Source organism: Corvus hawaiiensis, chromosome 1 (genome assembly GCF_020740725.1).
Source record: "Corvus hawaiiensis isolate bCorHaw1 chromosome 1, bCorHaw1.pri.cur, whole genome shotgun sequence".
NCBI lineage: Eukaryota > Metazoa > Chordata > Aves > Passeriformes > Corvidae > Corvus > Corvus hawaiiensis.
The window spans coordinates 73,470,511-73,486,383 of record NC_063213.1 but is presented as its reverse complement, the minus strand read 5'-3'; positions in this window follow the sequence as shown (position 1 = coordinate 73,486,383).

Genomic DNA, 15,873 nt, shown 5'->3' with positions numbered 1-15,873 from the left:
ATTAAGCAAAGGGCTCAATGATGAGTTCAGCTTTTAAAGATTAGCTTAAGCCCTTATGAAAAAGCAGTTAATTAAGGCTCTCATGTCCCCAGAAATCTGTACTATTTAGTCATACACAGAGGGTTAAGCATTTACTTGAATGGTCCTACTAGCCTGGGTTCTTAGGAAAGACTGCACAATAAACCTATAGGTAGTCTGTCCTGCCTGTTCAGCTATGGCTCTGTTCATACTTTACTATGATGCAAAGGACTTCTAATGTTTCTTTATAATCTTTTACATCTTCCATACTTCATTAATACATCGAGAGCTTTCCTATAATTCTTTAAATGAGATTTTGCAGTAAATCATGATGCAACCCACAACATATCCCCAACTGCTAGCTTGATTCCTTAGCAAAAGCATCCAATCAGTTAACCCTAGAAGATTAATTTTACTTTCCTCTTAGAATGCAAGATTCATTAATGACTTAGAAACTTTCGGTTAATTAGTTGAATGATGGTCATCCATATCTATCGCCAGTGGCAGACAGCAGGAGTAGTTAAGTCCAGGGAAATAAATTCACTCTCAATACCAAAGTATTAATCAGCTCAGGAAGGCTTGTTGAGGTCATGCCACATGTGTGTGAAATAAAAATATCCTAGCGTTGGTCTAATTGATGGTTTGATTTACAGAATGGAATTCATAGCTTTAATAATGGGCAGTAATCTCACGTGACAATATTATTTCTGGTTTTCTGCAGCGTTTACTTACTTATTTTCGGGTAAAGGAAACAAGGGCATGCATGCTGATACTTTCACACTGTCTGCAGCTGAAAGAGAGTCATGTTTCAGAAGAATGCACACTGCCTTTAGATGAATGCTCTCCATAGCAGTACACACACAAGCAGAGAATGGGGATTTATGCACAGAAATGTCACTAAGAACAGCAGGGAAACTCAATATGGAAACACTGCAAAATGTACCTTTTTGAAAAATTTCCTGCTTATGTCCCAATTTCTTATTTATTCCTTCTGTTTATTCCAAAAGCTTTAAAGAGCTGAAGAATCCTCAGTCCAGTATTTGGTAGACTTGATGTTGAACATAGTTAATTAAAAATTTTGCTGAGATATCAAAGCTTGTTGGATTTTAAGTGTGATCAGAATGACTTAGATTTAATTAATTTTCAATTTTAAACAAGTTTTTTGATTCTTTTCACAGCTCTCCATAATAGCTTTATTCTTATGAGCAGAAACTTATCAATGTGGCAAGTAAATTACATTTCTTGATATGTATATGATGATACAACTACTTTCACAAATACCTCAGTAACCACAAATTTAACATAATCTATAAATTTAGTTTAATCTTCAGCCACAAACTAGGCTTACCTGAGAAAGAAGACATGTGGGTGAATTACTTTGTGAAATTAGTGACTCTCATTCTTGTGAAACAAAAAAGAAAAGATATCTATGGAGAATAATTATACCTAGGAGTATATCTTAAGTAAGTCTACTCATTTGAACAAATTAAAGTGATTGAAACATGAAATCTGTTTTTCTTCTGGCATGCTTACTGGGGTAAGGAAAATACAGTAAGTTCTTAAACAAGCTCTAGTTCTTCATGCACCTTACCATGTTCCATTGTGATCCCTATTTGCAATTTTTATTGTAAATTGAAAAAGTAGCATGGTAACATGACAAACAAATAAGATTTGATGTATATTTGGTTTTTACCATGCACTATTTAACAGTCCACCTAAATATTTAAGTGGTCTGGCTATCAAACACATTGTATCAGACAGTGCGAATACTCTTTATTAAAATCAAGGTTTGCAGTTTGCCAGCCGGAATAAACTTTGTTTTTACACAACAAGAATTCATAAGAACACAAGACTAAGAAATAATTTTACCCCTTCAGAACAGGAAGAAGAAAAAATTACAAATATTTCTTATCATCCCCTCAGGAAATTAATATTTACTATTAAATTTTATGAGAAATTTTTTGTAGTTAAACTTATTTTAGCCTAAATCCGTAAAAATAATACAAAATTGACTCTTAATTCTGTGCTTTACTAATGGCGCATAATCATATGTCTTCATGGATCTGGAATGTAGGACCTCAGTAAGATGTGTTTACTGACTCTAAACCATGGGCACTTTCGAAAATTTCCCAATGCACGCATTTCATTTCACTCTAATACATGAAAATGCACAATGTTAGAATTGTAAGTGAATTAGCACAATTCTAAATGTTTTTCTCCACTGTGGCATGTAGAAATCATATTTAGACATTTTTTTAATGTCTATGGTTAATAAAGCTCTTGGATTAGCTATATCACACTTATTATTTACATTATAGTTGTAGAATAGTTCTGAGTGACATAGATCTGAGACAATTTTAGGACTATTTTCTCCATATTTTTACACTTCCATCTTTGAATAGAAATGGAAGATATATTTAGGGAAATATTTTTAATCCAAACGTTGTCCGCTTGCAAAGGAGTACTCACCATGGTCATTCTTCAAGCAACAATTCAAGGCAAATATTTTTTTCATTCAGAAAAGTTTACAGAATTGCTCTGTGCCCTCTCTGAGGACTATAACGAGGACTGGCTGCAAATATACAGCTAGGAAAGTGAGCCCCATGGCAAGCACAGGAGCCTGCTGACAACTAGCTAAGCAGCACTAACAGCTATAAATTCTATCTTGCACATCCCAGTCAAATCTGTCATTATCTCAAACCCTGTATGCCCTTCATTGGGCACCAAAAAGGGTTGTCATGGTTAAACCACAGTCAGCAGACAAGCCCCACACAGTCACTCTCTCACTCCCCCACCAGTGGGATCAGAGAGAGAATCGGAAGAGTAAAAGGTAGAAAACTCATGGGTTGAGATAAGGACAGTTTAATAAGGAAAGTAAAAGCCACTCAGGCAAGCAAGCAAAATAGGGAATGAATTTAATGCTTCCCATGGCTGTCTAAGTGTTGGGCCATTACCAGAAAAGCAGGCCCTTGCGTGTAACTGACTTGTAAAGACAAATGGCATCACTCCTAATGTTCCCCCCACCTCCTTCTTCCCCACACTTTATATACTTAGCGTGAGGTCATGTGGTCTAGAATATCCCTTTGGTCAATTTGGGTCACCTGTCCTGGCTGTGTCTCCTGACAACCTCCGAAGTACTCCCAGTCTCCACAGCAGCGAGGCAGTAAAAAAAAAACAGAAAAAGCCTTGGCTTCGTGTAAGCCCTGCTCAACAGTAACAAAAAAATCCTATACTTTAAACACTGTTTTCAACACAATTCCAAAGTATAGACCCACGCTAGTGACTTTACCCACTTTAACTCTACCCAGTCAAAACCAGCACAAAAATATTCTTCAAAGTCTGTTCCAAAGCCAAGAAGGCTCTGTTAGCTTCAGTAGGCTTTGGTCAAGTTTGGTTTAGAAAATAAAAAGTTATTCCAATAGAGAAAAAAAGCCCCAGAACTTTTATCATTGAATTCTGAATATCACTTGTTCGACTGTACCTCAGCTGTCTGCAGCTATCTGTGCCAGTTTGGACGAATTTGGAGGAAAATATCCTCTGATAGAAGGCAGGTTACAACCACCCTCCCCCACCAGGTTTGGGAAAAAAAGAAATTTTCCTCGGAGGAAAGAGATAGAAACTATTTCTTTAACAAACACACAGGAAAAGGATAATAATGCTATATAATAAAACCTCTTGCTGTGGAGAAAAACCTGTGAAGATTTCAGAGTCCTTCTGTAGGTGTGGTCTCTCTCCTCCTCCTCAGAGCTGGGTCAGTGTGGGCCCACCTCCAGGGCCTCGGTGGAAAATTCTCCTGGTGCGTTCTGATGCTGTTGAGACAGTCCAGAAGAGAAGGGAAAAACCGAAGTCCCAGGAAAACAAAGTTCAACTCTGGAGCTCCCTCTGGAGAAGAGGAGCTGAAAGCTGGCTGAAAAGCAAGAAGGGTGTTTCCTCTGCTCTTGCTGCTGCAGAAGCAGAGGAATGTATATCTGTGTCCTAGAACAACTGCTTTGAAAAGTTCTCTCGGTTTTTTCCTCTCCCCCTCTCAGGCTCAGTTTAAAGGCACAGAAAGGCACAGGACTGATTTCTGGGCATAGGGCAGCGATAGGGGATACACATCATAAAGTCACCCCAAGACACTATTTTTTTTAATGGCTTGCTGAGAACACAGTCTTCATTCTGTTACCATGTATTAAATATGGACTGGCAACATTTGCCTTGCAGATTTACATATTATTACAATCTGTATTTGTTGTTGGTAATCTTTTTGGCATATAATTAATCATTTAAAAAATCTGAAATGTTCATCTTTTCATGATCCTTATTACTTTAACCATCCTGCCAAAATTAAAGTCTATATGCATGTATGTTTTTACAATTGATAAATTCCCTAAAGAAAATAGATTTATTCAGTTACTAATGGGTTTCCACTAGACATCTTAGTAATATAATTAGTCTGTCTCATAATCAAATAACTGATTAATCATTACACGATTTTTCCAAAGTTAATAAGTTGTTACAGATTTAGTTTTTATATCTCTTTCAAAATAATTGCTTTTTTTATACTGTTTCACCAAGAAGCTCCATACAGATGATGATATTTCCACTTATTGTTTACTAAGTTTATTGAAAACAGAGTTTGTGATAGGTATTCAAATCAGGCAAATAATTTGTTGATTTTAAACTTATTCCATGTACTTTACAAGAGTATTGAGATTATTTTTTAAATAATTATTCAAGGCCCAGTCAGTGGGAGTATTTGACTCCTGTAGAGGTTCTAAAGGAATAGCATAATTACTTCCACTTGTGTCACAAGAAACACAGTAGTGTGTGTAAGCCTTTTATTATTCTTTTTCTACTTTATCAGAGCAATTAACCATATGCTTTAATCATTTACTTGGGTGGTTTGTTTTTAAAGAATAGATATGTTAATGGTTTTCTGTCTTAAAATGAATGTCTTAATATGCAGTGGTGTTTGTTGCATTCCTGGCCTAGGTAAATATCATGTATAAGAGGTAGAATGTGTGTAATATAGATGTATACACACACATATTCAATCCATATAAAATTTACATAATATTTTCATGTCTGTTCTGAAAGCAATTAAAGTCAAGCCATAATTCAGTTAATTTAGACATATCCAATGGTTGAAATGGCCTGGGATACTGTGGAGTGCGATGATGATATATAACCCAAATGCCTCATTTCTTCCAGAAAAGGATAAAAGTGAGTAGAATACACCCTGGGAATTCTATTTTTTTGTTTTTCATGGGTACATAAACATGTTTCTTTTTTCAGTGGTAACTTATTTTTATGTAAATAAAATTTTCTTGTACATAATTATGTACAACTATATTTGATCTCTACTTATGCACTTGTGTATGTGCAAATGATACATAAAATGAAAAGATGGGTGGAGGGATAAAGGAATAGGATAATTTAAGTGATATTTCACTATATAGGCTATTTCTGTGTTCTTTGGAGTAAGGAGAAGATTTACAATCTATTTGCTCTTTTCTTACTGTAAAAAGCAGTAGATTTTGCTAGGATTTGAAGTTAATGCTTTATATCTATGTCTTAAAGTAGTACAATCCGTGCCTCTGTATAATTTCTGCCTTCCTTTCCAACTCCTGTCTTTCCCATCTGGTTGTCTGTGCCCTCCTAGATAAATTAAAATAAAATAAATGGAATCCTAAAATGAGCTAAATGAGGGAAATAATGGTTCTTTTGATGTTCCCTTCCCTGTGATGTTTGGGGGACATGAGAAGAGAATCCTTACCCTACAAGTTTGTTTCAGTGAGTGTAGAATCAAATTCCAGTTTCTAGACAAGCTGAAATGACTTGCTAATAATAGAAATTAATTATAAATTAGAAAGACTCCCAAGGCTGATTTCAGACGTAGTGAATTAACAAAAGAAAAAGGGAAAAGGGGAAAGTGAAACAAGACCTTGAAAATTATAATCTGCATCTCTCTGTGTAACTTTAAATACTCGTTTGAGGGTTTGCACTCATGGCTTCCTTCTGGGTAGCTGATAAAATCTTGCTCTAACAAAGCACTTATGATTTCTTTTCCCTTGAATTAAAATATGACTTTTAAAGGAATTACTTGTAGTTAAGGGAAAGCATTTCTTCTATTTCCTTGAGTTAGTGTGTAATCATACAAAGTGTGATTCTATTTCATTTAGCAATTGTGTTGGACATATTTAAAATTACTTGATGCTGATGGACAATAACTCCTTAACTTTATGTTTTTGTTGGGGTTTTTTTGTCATACCAAAACAAAATAAAATATTTATGAAAGACCATGAACACAGAACACACTATTGATGCCTTGCTATATCACGGCTTGCAAAATTTCATTTTTATTCATCACAGAACACATGCAACATCAGCCCAATTCCTATTAAACAGGTGTCCAATTCCTATTAAACAGGCGGTTTGATGCTTAAAAATAGCAATACTTTTTAACTTTTGTCTGACAAACACAGATTGTGATGCCATATATTGTAGTATATTTACATTAAATACTATAGGAGATGAAACTTGAATTTAGAATTCCAATTTGGTCATCATTAGACAAGAGAGTCTTTCTAGAGAAGGCTCCAGTCAGAGGCCTTTTAAGCCGAAAGAGACTTAGAACCAACAGCTTCACTTAAAAAATTCCAAACAGTCAAGCCAAACCAAAGCACAAAAGCCAAGACAATCTGTAGACAGGTACATACTAATATTTTTGTTAAGAGAAAAATAAAAATAACTCTGCAAACTTCCACTGCTTTGCTAATGTGCCTTTTCACTATTTTGAGTCATTGTTTTTTCAACAGGGGTAATGGAACTGAAACAGATTAATTTAATCTACCTTAATCTGCTACTAATCTAACACCATCAATCTTAATTATTATTTATAGTGATATTGAAACATATTCAAACAAAAAGATTTTTTTATTATTAATTTTCATAAATTATTTTAATAATTTCATGGCACAAGATTATTACAGAATTCTAAATATGTGTAATCTAGACTTAATAAACTTTATTTGTTAGCGATAATGTCATACTAGAAAATCAGACTTAAAAATTGAAATTTTCTGTGGAAAACATTGGTTGAAAATATTTCATTAAAAAAACCAGATGAAATGTATTGAGCATAAAACACAATGTTGGACATAAAAATATGTGTTCCTGGACTTTCTTTTCCCTTTGTAAGGGCAATTCACTTTACCACACTTAGTTTAAATGGAGTTCATTACACTGTTTGACGCTGTAAAATGCTTTGCAGTCTACCAAGAATTTTTGGGCTCTGAGGTTTTTGTGCAATTGCAGCATTTCTCTTGAGCTGTAATCCAGGTTCCTCTCATCTGCTCCATTCTGTTGATGAAATTTCTTGATAGAATTCAGTATTATGGTGTGCAAAGGAGTTACTATGTTGTACTGTTCTAATTAAAAATAAATCTTATGAGATATTTTCTTTGATGGTGGTTTATAGTCTAGAGCTTGTTTCTGGTTTGGACACGTGTATCATCATTTATAATACCATGTAAAATTCCGATCACTCATATGTGAGAAGCAGAATGAATGCAGAGTATAAGGGCAGAGAAGGGATATCATGCACATCAGGAAATAATCAATTAGATAAAAGATTAATCTTCCAGATGAAATGAGGAGAGTATATTTCTTTTTTATTTTTAACCTAACAAAATAAATTCTAAAAGAAAAATGACTGCTGTTTACAAATGCATCCAGTTTGTGTTCATCAAAGAATAAGAGCTATTTCATAAAACACTGAATTGACAGAAGAGAAAGATTTGTATATTGAACCTGTAGAAAAATATGAATGAGGAAACTGTAGTAAGGAAAGTAATGTAGCTGGTGTTTAAGAAGGTGCAATTTTAGTTATTAAGGAGATAATATGGTAACCCTCAATGTGAGTGAAAAGATTCAAAGACCTAAGAGGCTCCTCCACTTGAATTTCAAACTATAAGAGTTTATTGCTTGTTGGAAGTTATGCTTTTCAAGTAATTCTAATGAAAACTGTTTTAAGATAGAGAGGTTTTTAACTGTTTCCTCTTAAACTAAAGAAAGAATTTTTCAAACAGGTGGCAGAAAAAGCCTCAAATTTCAAAGTTTCATCATCTTTTTTCAAACCCTTCATGTAAAATTTCAGCAAGGAATTATGTAAAGAATCAGTTTCATTCCAATACTAATTTTGGAATATTTTCCACAGAGTTGCAGAAGGACTACAGATGAATGAAATAATAAATGACTAACTTAATGCATGAGAAAAAATGGAATACCTGATTGTGTTTTGTCACATAAAGATAGGTTAAATTCATCAGGCAAGTTATGGCTTGTGAATTATTCACTATGTTCTACTGGCTGTAATTCTTTTTGCATTTAATTACAAGGGGCTACAGATTACTTAGAGGTCTTGTAATGCATGTGCATGACTGCCAAGACCACTAATGGAAATTGCATACCATTGCTGAGAGAAAAGTATACACTTCAGTAATTACATGTGGTACTCTAAATGCAGATGCAAAAGTAATTATCATAAACTGGTGCTCTGCATATTGGAATGCTGTATTGGCTCAATATATTAGCTTTCACTTCCGAAGATCATCAGGACTCAATATGTAGTTAGTTCTCTCATGAAATATAATTGAAGGTCTCCAAGTAGCTTCCTTTTGTTCTTGTGCTCTAGGAGTAGTTCCACAGGGAGTGCCACAGGCATTAGGACAATGCAGAAAGGAGTGTTATTGGCTAGCACTTAAGTATTTTTGGTAGATTTTTAAAGAAAAAAAATATAACACTTGGCTTTAGCTACTTTTATTTGTCACATTTTCACGACCACTAAAGTTTATGTAGCAGAGCAAGGAAACTTATATTCTCAAGAGGTTTATTTTCATTCTTCTTCTGAAATTTCAGTAACAGTGAAGCCTTGAAACTCTGACCTTGTGAAGAGATGAGCAAATGAAAACTAAAAAAAGGGAAAAAATATGTGTCAGAGATAGGATTGGATATCCAGCAGGGCTATGAACTTCAGAACTCAATGATTCCTAGCTGTAAAATAGTTTTCATTTATGTCCTTTGATGGTGGCAATGCTCCAAACATGACTGAAACTCAGCAGAACTTCAGCATTTTTCCAAAAATATATTGTGAAAGGAAATATGTTCAAAGGTATTTTGTCCTTCTGTCTAGTTACACATGGTTGGTGCATTTCCTTGTTATACATTGGCTAGCACCTTTATTGCTGCATGGAGCTAGCGTACCTTTTTTTCCCTTCATTTTGGTCTTTCTACTCTGTCTTGAATCTCAGATTAACTCTTGACTTTTCTCAACTCATCACATCCTTCAAAAAAATCGAGGAGATAGTTCAAACTTAAGAAATATGGTTGGCACTAATGTCTCACATCATTCTTTTAAATTCATGACGTAAGAAGTATGTTTTGTGAGTGTGGATGTTTCCAGTCTCTAGGCTTTTCCTGGGTCTGTGCAAGTTTATGCACTTTCTTTTCTCCTCATCTTCTTGCAGTTTTTCCTGAAGGCCCACCTAAGTATTGACTATTTGCCAGTTTCTTCTCCTGCTGATCTGCAGCTTACATATAGCTACCTCTGATTTTCCTTCCCAGCTTTCTGTCCTGATTATTTTTAAACCTTGATGCATCCTGATAGTTTAATTTGAAGACCCCATGTTTCATCAGTCTCCTCTATTGCCATGGATTCTTGAATCACCATATGATGTCTGATGTCAAAATACTGCAGCTGTATTTCTGACTTCTGAATTTCAAGTCAGTAACAAAAAAAAAAGGTTAAATTTTTCTCATTTGTTGCAGTCCCATATAAGACCTCCAGAAGTTCCATTCTTCATGAGGTTGCAGCTTTCCTCAAACTCTTCCACTTCTTCTACAGAGGTCATCTTCTCACGTCTACTTACTTGCATGTTGTTAAAAAGTCATAACAAGACACATTGCAATAACTGGGAAAATAACGTTTTTGTCCTTATTAAATTGAGTGAGTTTCTGTCTTTACACATCTCATATTTTATCTTAAATGTCTTAGGTTTGCTGTTAATAAAGGTTGAAAAGGGTATTCTGTAGGCTGCAGGTTGCTAAGAAGCTACTTGTATCCCTGAAATTAGATGGAAGTTTTACTAAACTGTAGTCAGCTGCAGCATACTTAATCTGACCAAAATGCATGAGTGTTCATACAAAGGTCTACAGAGAATACCAGAGTTTCATGTGAGGAGAAAAAAATTAAGGAGAAGGCCCAGAAAGAGGAATCCTGGCATTGAACAATAGGAAAATGCAAGCAAATACTTATCTTCATGCATCAGCAATCAGAGTGGTTGGCGTGTATATGTGTATTTGTACAAAGCATCACTTACCAGCATTGGGAACTGTTTAAGTATCCTATTCATGTCAAATATTAAAATGAAGGTGTTTTCTGTAATAGTTATTTATGATTATTTACCATCTGCTCACAAGTAAATTCATTACCATGAAGATTTAACCAAATAAAATAAGTTAACCTGTTAAAAGTGATGAAATACCGTAATTAGTTGTGTCTGAAATACAAAATTAGAGAGAACATTTTGTTTACCTAATAGCTGTTTAACTGGCTGCAAGAAGTGATTCTTTTGCATGGTACATGTAACCAAGAGAAATTGCATCAAACTGATTCAGAGATTAGTTGTATTGTGGGAATGGACATCAGCTAAGAGTTCAGTCAATATATTCCAGGTAGGAATGCTGGTTCCATTAACAGACATTATTAAAAAACAGTAATATAAAGAGAAGAATGTGAAATTATTTAGCTGAGACAATCTCTATACAGCAACATTTTAAATATTGTTTGAAAAACAACAATGCATAGATTATGTGTGATAAAATATTCTTTTCAAGTATGATTAAATAAATTTTTGTACGCATTCAAATATCCTCTCATGTATAGATTAATAAATTAGAATGTGTCTAAGTATGCATGCAAGCAACAATAAACAAGTTTTCAGATCTGTCAAACACTTTCTTCTTGTTGCTTCAGGCTTCTTTTTGTATGTTACCCTTTGTACCTTGAGTTAAGTTAGCTGGGTATGCCTGCTTTTGTGGGGGTGTTGCAGGAGCAGAATATTTATCAGAATAGAGTATCAATTTTTCTGAAATTTCCCTTGAAGTGGAAATTATCACCAATAAATTATTTGAAACAATCAGATTTTATTTCTTAATTATAGCGTTTTTTTCAGAGTACTATGAGAAATGAACATAACCTTTATCATACAAAATCACTATCTGAATGAAATATGCTGCCACAAAAATTAAATCAAAATTAAGCCACTTTAGTTTTTTCTTGAAAAATAGACCAATTCCTAGTAAAAATTATTTTATTTTCTGTTACAAATAATATTCATAAGCATTATCAGCCCCCAGCTATGTGATGTTGATCAATTTTCATCTTCTAGAATGTTTGCATGGAGATGTTCATTTTGTTCTTACTCAATGGCATCATTCTCACCTAGTTTCAGATAATCACTATATGAAAATCTACATCTGATCAAATTGTTTAGTCTCTCCGTAAAGTCAGGGAAGAGAAATACATTCCTCTCCAGTGCAGTTCATCTTACCCAAAACCAGACATTTTAATGAACATGTAAAATGAAGTTTACCTTAAAACCTTTCTGTTTGTCTCTCTTGACTTGGGTGTAGGTGTCCAAGTGTTGGCAGGGGAACAGTGGTGGGGTTTGGGAACGGGAAGGGTGTGATGTGCCTGTAGGAGCGGCCTCTGTGACAAGGGAGACCAGGGCAGCCAGCCAGCTCCAAAAGGATCCCACCACAGAGAACAGCTGAGTCCATCAGCCATTTTCTCACATCTGGCAGGATGAAAATTTTATTTTATTTGGATTCCTCGGTATTTTTTCTAGTTTACTAATCACTTACAACCAGTGGCATTTGTACTATTATACTAGCATTTGTACTATATTTGTATTTCTATTACATTAGTATGTTTTATATTTCTAATATATATAATATGTGTATTTGTATATTTTTACTACATACTAGAGGAAATGTAAACAAAAAAATGCAGAGTTGTTCTCTTACTTGTGAGTTTGTACACCTCATGAACTCATTTAGCTAAAAGATTATCTCTATAATCTGAATTGGAATGAACTTTTGCTTTCCTCATGTTCCTCTACAATACAAATGCAGAGTGATGAAGCTTACACTCCAATTATGTTTTACAATGTTGACCATGAAAACTTCATTGTAATTGTAATGTCAGATAATTTCCAAGAACATGGTTCTGACTCGGAACAATGTGACCAGCTGCAGAAAGGCAGGACTCTGCCAAAACCTGTCACTTTTCATTTGGTCACTACTTCCAGGAGAGCTGTTCCACATTTTATCTCTGTTTAGGGCTTTCCTTCATGAAATTTGGCTTCTTGCAGTGTGATAGCTCCATGCAGTATCTGCACGTGTCAGCAGGCCCAGCACAGGATTGTGCCTCTCCACATTATCTGTTATCAAAGGTGTGGGAGTGAAGACATGATCAAATGTCTTTTTCTGGAGGGGTTAACACAACACTGCATAAGAATGTGAGGTTATGCCCCACAGCTGGAGGTTAAGACAACTTCATTTCAGCTGGTTCACACAGCAATTTATAGGTGGCTACAGATCAAATTGGCTGGCAGTGCACTGACCAGGAAAGGACACACACCTGTGTTCCAGGCCTACAGCTCTCTACTGCCATAAGGGCAGTAATTTCCAGTAGAAAGTGGTAAAAAACAGTATTAGAAAATAACATCAGAAATAATTTTAGCCATTTTCTAAATGAACATGTATCTGAACTTTTGGATTTTTTTAATTAAACTTAGAAATGAAACATCTAGCTCACTTTTCTTTTGACAACCTTTTTCTCTTACTTCTGAATTTCTCTTTGCTGCTTTCAGGAGTAAAACCCCAAAGCAGGTTAGTCTGAATTTCTTCAGTTTCATTACAAAAGTTTTGTGCAGATCTAGCTAAAATCTTTGGTTTAGAACTATAATGATTAATGTCCTGAGCCACAGAGAGAGGAGATCTGAGCCAGAAAGAGAAGAGAATAGAAAACTCAGAAACAAATGGGACAGACAAAATTGAATACAATTCCTGACCCCAAACCTGCTGAAAGAGTCTTTTCACAGTTTGATATTTCATATTCCTTCTCCCTTTCTTTAAACTTTAGAAACTGATAGTACTTCATTTTCCTGTCAGTGGCAAACTCTTCCTTCATCTCATATAATCTCAGATATTAGTGAGTGAAGAAGAGTTGGTTTGGGTTTTTTTATTTCTCTTCATTGTTTTTCTCACACTATCTTACACTTATAACAGGTTTCCAGATATAAATGAATTCTTAATTGTGCTAAATTAGAGTTAGGCATGGAGCATCTTATTTTTGAATGAAATGTCTGATTTCGCAATCCATATCATCATCGTATCTTTTCACATATTAGTGCCGGGAAGTAAATGGATTTAGAATTGTGTTGGCTGCACTGTTAGAGAAATGCAAATAAGTTCATCTTGGCTGATATCTTGCTTGTTTTACAATCAATATGTTTACTGACTTATAAAATGATTGTGAGAAACAAGTAAAACTCCAGGATATCAGTTATGTTAGATCTAATAGAAGCCAAGCAAAACTCACTGGTCTGAAAATCTCAGTCATTAGTCAGATTAGACTGCATGCCAAAGAAAAAGATACAATGGCTGTAGGTTGTTTCAATTTTGAGAAAGAAATTATCTGCATCACATCGGAAATGAAATCAAAAGAAATAATTCTTGAGATCACCATCTGGTCCAGTATAAGTCATGCACGGATCCGCAATGAGCTCATAGGCACATACTGAAACTGCCCATGAGAAAGTTGTATTAGTCCGTAGGTACTGTCAGCTTTGGATCCTGTGAGTATTTGCTATATGGGTGTGGTAAATACAGCAGAAGGAACTGATTCATGTTTTTATTCCATAGCCATTATATCAATAGAAATAAATTTCAATAAAATTTAAATATATTCTTGTATTCCAGTGACGTTTGAAAAAACATGGGTCTGTTTTAGGCAAATAACATTTTTAAATGCTGAAACAGGAAAGCTGGCCACTTGTAATAAAGGCCAATGAAACAAAATACTGTATTTCAGGAAGAGGAGGAATCTTTCCATGAGGTGATCAAAGTCATTATCCTTTGTATCCTGATGTAACAGTCAGTGAGGATTTTCTTTTCTGCTTGAGATGACAGAAACTCTCCACACTCCTCTTTAACCTTTCCACTCCTCCTGCCTGAACTGCCAGACTATTTGCTGAGTTGAGCAAAGGTTGGTCTCGGTTCTGCCAATGGACATCTATTTGATTAGGAGTGTTCAAAAGCTGAATGGCTTATTTAAGAGAGACTGGCTTCTGCAGTTGGCTGCAGACAGTACCCTTCTGGAAGGTCAGAGATCTAGTTTCCTGTGACTGCTCTAAATCAAGCTGAAAGTGTGTCTGATTGGTCTTCTCCTACCTCTGAGGAGATTGCCCACGCATCAGGCAACACAGTAAGCAAACAGCCAAGGAAAAACTTTAAACATCGCACAGGAAAGGATTTAGCAAAAGATGACTCTGTGAAAATAACCTATTGATATTAAAACTAATAGGATTAAAGAAATACTAATCCTCCTATCTGGCATGACGGATGACCCATGGATGATGTTTCAAAGCAAGAAGGGATTGTAGGAGAACACTGGTCAGAATGAGGAACAAGGCTGAAATCCACTCAACCATTACTGGAGAGGAAAATGAAAATCTGCCCAGAATGAATAGAAAAGGTTACAGAAAAAAGAAATCTTCCTGTCCATGGCCAGAAAGGTGCACTGCAGCAGTTCCTGTTGTGCAGTTTTATTTTTATTTACATTTGCTCAGTAGACCTACGTAAGTTTTGACAGGCCATGTGAGGGGAGACCAGACCAGCCATAGTAATAGAACTCCATCCATTGCATGTGGACTATTGCATAAATAAAAAGAGCCTGAAGAAGGAGAATAGAAATAAACTCTGCATAATCTTTGAAAATAGAACCTTATTTTTTTGTAATATGTTATTAAGAAAAATTGTAAATATACTTAGCAATGCACACACAATACTTCCTGTGGCCTCCAGATTGGGGGAAAAAAGGCTATAGACAGCAAAATAGAATGAATCTGTTCCTTAAGCTACTTATGTGATGAATTACAGTGGAACGTGCTCGGTTAGCTTTTCAATTACCAAGAGGGCTCTTTTCCCTAGCTTGACATGTTGCTTGAATGATTTATTTCCAATATACCACATTGATTTCCCATAAATTTGTCATTTGAATTAATTGGAAACATAAAATAATGACAATAGTTTTTGCTTTCTTAGGTGTTTTTCTGCTTTATTTATGCACATGTATATTGTATTTACATATTAAGAAAGGGAAATATCAGAAAAAGGAAGATGATTGTGAAAGAACTTTATTAGAGAGATGGAGAAATGAAGGAAGAAGGTCAAAGTCTTGTTGATGGGAAGACAGAAAGAAAAGGAAATATATTAGTGGAGTGGCATGGTGATCACATACATAAGACAGGGTCTGCCAGGGCTGTGTGTACATGGCTCAGGAACAGCAGTCTCCAAAGCACGAGCCCAGCTGGCCTCTGCCTCCTGTCTGCACATTTTTCTGCCTGAGTGCCTGGTGCTTGCAGGCGGAGGGCCCACACACTACACACAGACAGGCACAGCCTGCACCATGGAGAACAAGTCCGCCTGCACCCACAGATACTGAATCCTGCATGCTCTGGAGAGGGAGCCAGCCAAAACTGAGCACCTTCTACAACCCGTGCAATGCACAGTGAATAAAGCATCTTC